Below are 7,730 nucleotides of genomic sequence, written 5' to 3' on the forward strand. Positions count from 1 at the left end.
GTGAGCATCTATCATCTTATATAGACACAAAATAAAAGAAAAAGAAAAAACTATTTTTTCCTTGTGACGACAACTCAGGATTTACTGTAATAGCTTCAACATACTGTATGTATATAACATACAGCAGGACTACTATATTAATCACTTTGTATATTACATCCCTAGTATTTATTTATTTTATAACTGGGATTTTTTACCTTTGACTGCCTTCATCATCATTCAAAGACATTAAATTATTATTGACTATATTCCTCATAGTGTACAGTTCACCTCCATGTCTCATTCATTTTGAAACTGGAAGTTTGTACCTCTTAATTTCCCTTACCTATTTTACCCATCCCTCCATTTCCCTGCCCAATGGGTAATCATTGTTTTTCTCTTTATATCTATCTATGACTCTTTTTCTTTGTATCTATCTATGACGCTGTTTCTTTGTACCTGTCTATGAGTCTTTCTGCTTCATTATGGATGCTCATTTGCTTTGTTTTTTAGATATAAGGTATAAGTGAAATCATATGATATTTGTCTTTCTCTGTTTTCACCTAGCTAAATGTTCTCATGGTCTATCTATATTGTCAGAAATGGCAATATTTCATTGGTTTTTATGGTTAAACAGTATTCTATTATATATAATACATATTCTATATATCTATTATATATGTTTTATGTATATATATCTCACATCTCTGTTATCCATTCACCTATTGATGGGCGCTTGAGTTGCTTCCATATCTCGGCTATTGTGAATAATGCCCAATGAACACAGGGGTGTATATATCTTTTTGAATTAGTGTTTTTTCATATTTTTTGGGAAAATATTCAAAGTGGAATTGCTGGAACATATGGTAGTTCTATTTTTAATTTTTTGAGGAATTTCCATGCTGCTTTCCATAGTGGTTTCACTGATTTACATTCCCACAAACATGCAGGAGTGTTCCCCTTTAGCCCTTGTAATTGGTTGTCTTTCTGATAATAACCATTCTGGCAGGTGTAAAGTGGTATCCCATCGTGGTTTTGATTCACTTTTCCCTGATCATTTGTGATGCTGAATATCTTTTCATGTGCCTGTGGCCATTTATATGTCTTCTTCCTGAAAAATATCTATTCAAGTCCTCTAGCCAGTATTTAAAGTTTTTTTTTAAATATTGAGTGGTATGAGTTTTCGGGCATATTTTGGATATTAACCCCTTATTTATGAATATCTTAGTTGGTTGATTTAGATCATAACATTTTCCCATTGTAAAGAAGGGATAAAATTTTGCCATTAAGACCATGACAAGTAATCTTTTCTCTGAAAAAAATATGGTAAAATGTAGACAAAGTCCCACTCGGAGAGGAAGAGGGAGTAGGAAGCCAACAGTTTCTCCCAGGGATTATGGGAAGAGGCAGATGGAGATGATGAGTGACAAGACTTCTGACTATTGGCTCAAATCTTAGGGAATGAATTGTATTGTTTAGATTAAGAGAGAAACCCAAAGGGGAGGAATATTAGGTCACTCTCCTTTTGGAACCCTAGAAAGAGTCTGCTTTAGTGTATGTAGTCTCAAAACATCATGAAGACGGACAGCAGTGGTGCCCATTAGAGTAGCAGCAGCAGAAAAAAGTGTCTGGATAAACAAGCCTGCCTGAGAGTTCTCAAGCTGATCCTGGATTTTGTTATCATGGAAGGAACCCAGACATTCTGACATGCTCCCTGGAGGAAGTGGAATGTACTTAAGAGTTTGACTGGTGAACTTGCCAGAGGGACTTATAAATAGTAGTAGCAAATGGATATTTCACCAGGACCAAAGGCAGGCTTGTTGAGGTAGGATGGAATAGAAGTCACAGGTAGAACTCACAGGTGACTCAAGTGCAGGTGAAAGCTACAGTGGGCCTGAACCATCAAGATACTCAAGCAAGAGAATGTAGGCCTGGAAGCAGGCAGGGTACCACTGACCAGGCTGACTGGGTGATGATAGCATGATGGAGAGAAAAGATCCCACAAGATGGACAAGGATTACTGCTAGTCCCTCCCTCCCCAATCAAGCCATATGGATTTCCCACCCCTTCTGCTTTAACCCACATCCATATGGAAGGGAGGATGGAGAGGGGAGGACAGTTGAATGACTAAGCCTTTATTCAAAAGAGATAGAGTCACAGAAAAGGGGTCTCTTATACTGAAAGATGTTGAGATACCACTAGCCTGCAAGGTTAAGACCTCACTCTCTTTCCTCTTGGGATGAGGACTTGTGAGGAAGGATAGATACATGTTCTTTGCTGATTTGTGTCCTGTAATTCTGGTTGACAAATTTTCTTCTGGCTTCTTTTTAAACATCAATTATTTTCCTAGATTGCTACACTATTGAGGCAGGAAACTGCCTGGAGACCACACTACCTTGCCACACAATCTCTTCTTCTCATGACTTTAAGGGTCTTGAACCCACTGAATTATTCCTGGGTTGTAATAATCTGTGGGTGGTAGAGCATCCATCAAGTTCAGCCTTTAAGTTTTCCCTTTCAGTATTTAAGAGACATTGATGCTGAGATCCTAATTCTCTAAATAGACACAATTTGGCCAACTATATTTCCTAGTTATTGCTTGGTTGGCTGATCAATCAACTTATCCAACAAATATTTCCAGCATGCGTGCCAGGACCTTATAACATCACTAGTTTTGGAAAACAGTTAAAAGTTAATCACATGTTTAAAAATACATGGGCTAATAAAGTCTGCCATGGCCAATTCTGTAACAACCTGAACTAACACTATCTATTTTTCTCCAAGGCATAAATGTTTTCATATCTATAGCAATCTCTGAGTTGAAAATTTTTTAATGAAAAAATCTACTTTTTAGAAAAGGATCTATTTAATTATTTAAAGTAAAAAGTAAAGTAAAAAAGATTATAAAGTAGTAACTAGAAAGACAAAATTTAATAATTAGAAATTTCTACCTTTTAGAAACTTATTGCCCAGATGAAGAGAATATTGTCTAAAAATAATCAGCTTCACTAATCATCAGGGAAATGCAAATAAAAACCAAAATGAGATAATGAGCTATCACCTCACACCTGTTGGAATGTCTCTCATCAAAAAGACAAGAGACAACAAGCATTGGGAAACCTGTGGAGAAAAGGGAGCACTTATAGACTGTTGGTGGGGATGTAAATTGGTATAGCCACTATGTAAAACACCGCAGTTTCCTCAAAAAATTAAAAATAGAACTACCATATGATCTAGTAGTTCTACTTCCAGGTTATATATAAAGAAAATGAAAGCAGAATATTAAAGAGAAAGCTGCTCTTTCATGTTCATTGCAGCATTATTCATGATAGCCGAGATACGTAAATGACTGAGGATGAATGGGTAAAGAGGTGGTATGGGTGTATATATAGCTATATATCTTCCGTGGGATGTCCTTCAGCCATAACAAAAAAGGAAATCCTGCCCTTTGGGACAACATGGATGGACCTTGAGGGTATTATGCTAAGTGAAATAAGACAGAGAGAGAAAGAGGTGTAATGCATGGTATCACCTATATGTGGAATTAAAAAAAAAAGGCAAACTCAGAAACAGTAGAAAAGGGTTGCTGGGGGTAGGAAATGGAGGAAACAGGATGAAGTTTGTTAAAAGGATACTGACTTTCGGCTGTAAGATTAATAAGGTAAGAGGAGCTCACATAAAACATGGCGAGTATATTTGATAACGTATTGTATAATAATAATTTGCTAAGAGAGTAAAGCTTAGGAGTTCCTATCATGGCTCAGCGGAAACAAATCTGACTAGCATCCATGAGGACGCAGATTTGATGCCTGGCCTTGCTCAGTGCTTTAAGGATCTGGCTTTGCTGTGAGATGTGGTGTAGGTCATGGACATGGCTCAGATTCTGAATTGCTGTGGCTAAGACTGGCAGCTGTAGCTCCAATTTGACCTCTAGCCTGGGAACCTCCACATGCCTCAGGTGCAACCCTAAAAAGACCAAAAAAAAGAAAAAAAAAAGTAAATCTTAAATATTCACCAAAAAAAAGAGATAAATATGTGAGGTGATGGACATGTTAATTAACTACATGGAGGAATTCTTTCATAAACTGGCAGCTGTGAAATACATATATCAAATCACCACAAGGTACACATTAAATATCTCACAATTTCATATATTATACCTCAATAAAACTGAAAAAAAGATTTAATTTATAAATTCTGTAATTGTATTTTTGAATATGTTGACTCATGGGAAGAATCTTTTGGTGGAACTCCTATTTTAATTGAAATTGGAGTGGAATTGAGAATGTCTACCTATAATTTTGCAGAGTCTATCTTTGGAAAAGTATTCAAGGGGTAATAAATCAACTTATTTTAAGAAATTTCCTTAAAAGGAAACATCCTCTGAATATACAACTCTGAATGAAATTACTTGTGCTGCAAAACTGATCTGTTCCAAAACAGAGAAGAAAAGGAACACAGAAATAAGAATAGACTTCTTTTAGCACATACTTTTTCAAGTGCATCAAAACCTTTAGGAAGTATTTTTCTTAATTAATAAAAAAGTATGTTTCATAGGGAAGACACCATTGGAAGTGTTAAAATTTTAAATATACTTGTCATAAAATGCAATTTTGAAGATTTCAGGAAATTTTATGAAAAATGTAAAAATGTAGAAAAAAGACCATCATGAAAATAAAATTTCTCAAAAGATATTATAAAACAATTTTAGATATTGAAATATGTATCATAACTGTTAACATATTTTTAATGATCAGCTAATCATGAATTGTTTCAATTTTACTTATATTTACTGTTAAAATAACTATAATTTTGAAAAAAATTTAATAAAACTATTCACTAGATTTATTGATATCATAAAACCATACTGGTTTTATAAACTGATAAAATCATATCAGTTTTCAGTTAATAAATATTTCGAAAAGTCATAATTTTAATGATTTCTAGTGTTTTGCTCATGCTTAGATGTACCTTGGTTGAGAGTTAATTTTATAGACATTTTATTTTATTAGCTGCATGACATTAAGAAAATCATTTAACTGCATTAATCTTTAGTTTTCTTACATACAAATGGGATGATGTTACTTATATCAAAAATAAGTAGGACAGATAAACAAAATAATATATGTCAAGTGCTAATCACAGTCCAGCAATAGTATTAATATTATAATACTCTTTAAAAAGACTGCAATCAAATAGACAATCTACAAACATTTAAGGGATACCTTCTAATTGCTTAACACACATACAGGCACAAGCTCCATAACTACTTAGAGAATTACCACGTACAGCCATGAAAAATATAGAAAAAAGATTCTATGTGGCAGATTATAGTTGTAAATGCTAGTCTGTGTGATTACAGAAGCAGAAAAGGCATTAGAGATTTGAATCAACATGTTGAGCTGGTGTTATCATTTGGTCTTTATAAAGCACGTCTATTATTATGTAAGGGATGAAAATACAAGAGGACAGGGTTTTTATTCTCTAGAAGCTCCAGAATCTCCTGAATCAGGGAAGGCATCATGCATCAGGTTAGAGGTACTGTTTTGGGCCAAAGAACAGCCTTACATGAAGGGGGTAAGCGTTTCAGATGGGCGAGCTTTGCTTGCGTGGGGCATTGTCTTGGCTGGAGCACAGGAAGTATTGGATAGTCGAGGTCAGTGGGATGGGTAGGCAGAAAGAAATTCTACAGTGAAAACACTCAGGATTGCTCTCTGAGATGGCATCAGTGTGTTGCCTGGCATAAGGTTTTTTTTTTTTTCCTGAGTCCTGAGTCCTGTTAGGTTGCTAAGTTTTCTGTTATTAGCTTTATAATTCTTATAGTTTTCCTGTATTATGCTGAGAACAAACAACAGAACAAACAATCTGTTTAACACTTTTTCCTGTGTCAACCAGTTCTCAACCAATGGAAGGATGGAAATAAGAGCCACACTGATGCGGAGGTAATCATGTGGGTCAATTTTCCCAGATGTTTGACAGAGAAAAGCCATTCTGTACCACCCATAGCATATTAGACATCATCTTCTAATTTTATAGGAGGAAACCAAGGCCCATGGCAATTGCCTAAGATCACACTGTGTGTGTGCAGGGCTGGGGCCCAAACTCCATCTCCTGATGACAGCTAGTAGCTTTTTCCACTAGATTAGCATCCTCAGAATGGGTGACTAGGGACGTTCATTCTAAAAGGTGTTAACTGGGGCTCTCAGAACAAAGGGTTCTAGGGAGAAAAAGAGTCTTGGAAATATTGTATACTAAGTCCTTCTCTTGAGGATCCAAAGGTCATAGTAGCACATTAAAAACATTAAGGAGTTTCAGTAGCAAACAAAACAAAACAACAACAAAACAAAACAAAATCCAAAAAACCCAAATAAAAAAAATCTTTAATAATGTTCATAGTTAAAATGACTTAGTTGCATATTTTCAGAGGAAGACTTTTGTACATCTTGCTAATGGGGAATAATTTTCCCTTAATTCCACTCTGGGATGACCTCACAACCTCCATCCCCATTTTTCAAATTGGAGTAGTCCACAGGCTTTGTTGGGAGCAGCTGAAGTCAGGAGGACCAGGACTCTCAGCAACAAGAAAAGCAGAGGTCTTCACAACAGGACTTTACTCTCAAGGAAAAATGGGAGCCTCATCTGTGGAGTGTCACCAGACCTGCAGATCATATATTGGGCAGAAATATGACCTAAGTGTACATTTCTCATTTATTGAAAACAGGATGGCCAGCAGGTAAGAGCTTGTATTTGGTGTCAGCTCACCTGGTTCTTGTCTAGCTATGCCATTTAGCAGTTCTGTGTCTTGAGGAAGTTAGGTAAGCTTTAAGCCTCTATTTCCCCACCTGTAGAAAGAGGATAACAATTTCCGATCCTCAGAATTTTTATAAGAATGAGATACTATACTATAGAAAAAATAACATATTGCATGTAATGCATAATATCTGTGTTTAAGATTCTTAGCAGAATTCTGGGCACAAAATGTGTGCTCATAAATGTAGGTATGTGTGTATCGTGATTGCTCCCTCATACTGCTTGTATGTGACAGGCATGTGCTAAGTGCCTTTACACACATGAACATATATGTAATACACAGGTGTATATAAATGTGCTTTATATTTTGTATATTCACAATAATAGTTGTCATTTCCTTTGTGCAGTTTACTCTGCTAAGGCTTTTTATGAATTATGTAATTTAGTGGACAATAGTCATGAGAGGTTAGTTCTATTACATTTTGTGGAGGAGAGAATTGAACTGCAGACAGGTCAATTTATCCAAAGTTACACAGCTAATATAGGGGCAGAGCCAGGCTCTTAACCAGCCATATGTTATGCTCCTTTACCTCTTTAACAAAGATAAAAAATTTCTTAATTTTAAATGCTAAATTTCTGCTTTTGTGTTAGACATGTAAACAGGGTTTAATACATTTGAGACTCAGGGATTCTTTGAAAATTTACAAAACAATACTAAAATTGATCTAAAAGAATCCATCATACAATCATCCAAATATAATTTTCATGGGTTTTACTCTTCTAGCCCTTATGCAAAAAATATATTTTTCTCATAATTGTGATCAATGTTGTGTTCTTATCAATGATGGGGTTTCCATTGTGGCTCAGGGGGTTAAGGACTCAGCATAGTCTCTGTGAGAATAGAGTTTGATCCCTCAGTGAGTTAAGGATCCAGCCTTGCTTCAAGGCCTCAGCTGTAGATCTCGTTCAACTTCTAGCCCAGGAACCTATGTGTGCTGAAG

The sequence above is a fragment of the Sus scrofa genome, chromosome 1, assembly GCF_054392235.1.
Source record: "Sus scrofa isolate SSC_HxYL_T2T_F1_AM1 chromosome 1, Sscrofa_HxYL_maternal_Yorkshire_Landrace_v2.0, whole genome shotgun sequence".
In the NCBI taxonomy this organism is placed as follows: domain Eukaryota; kingdom Metazoa; phylum Chordata; class Mammalia; order Artiodactyla; family Suidae; genus Sus; species Sus scrofa.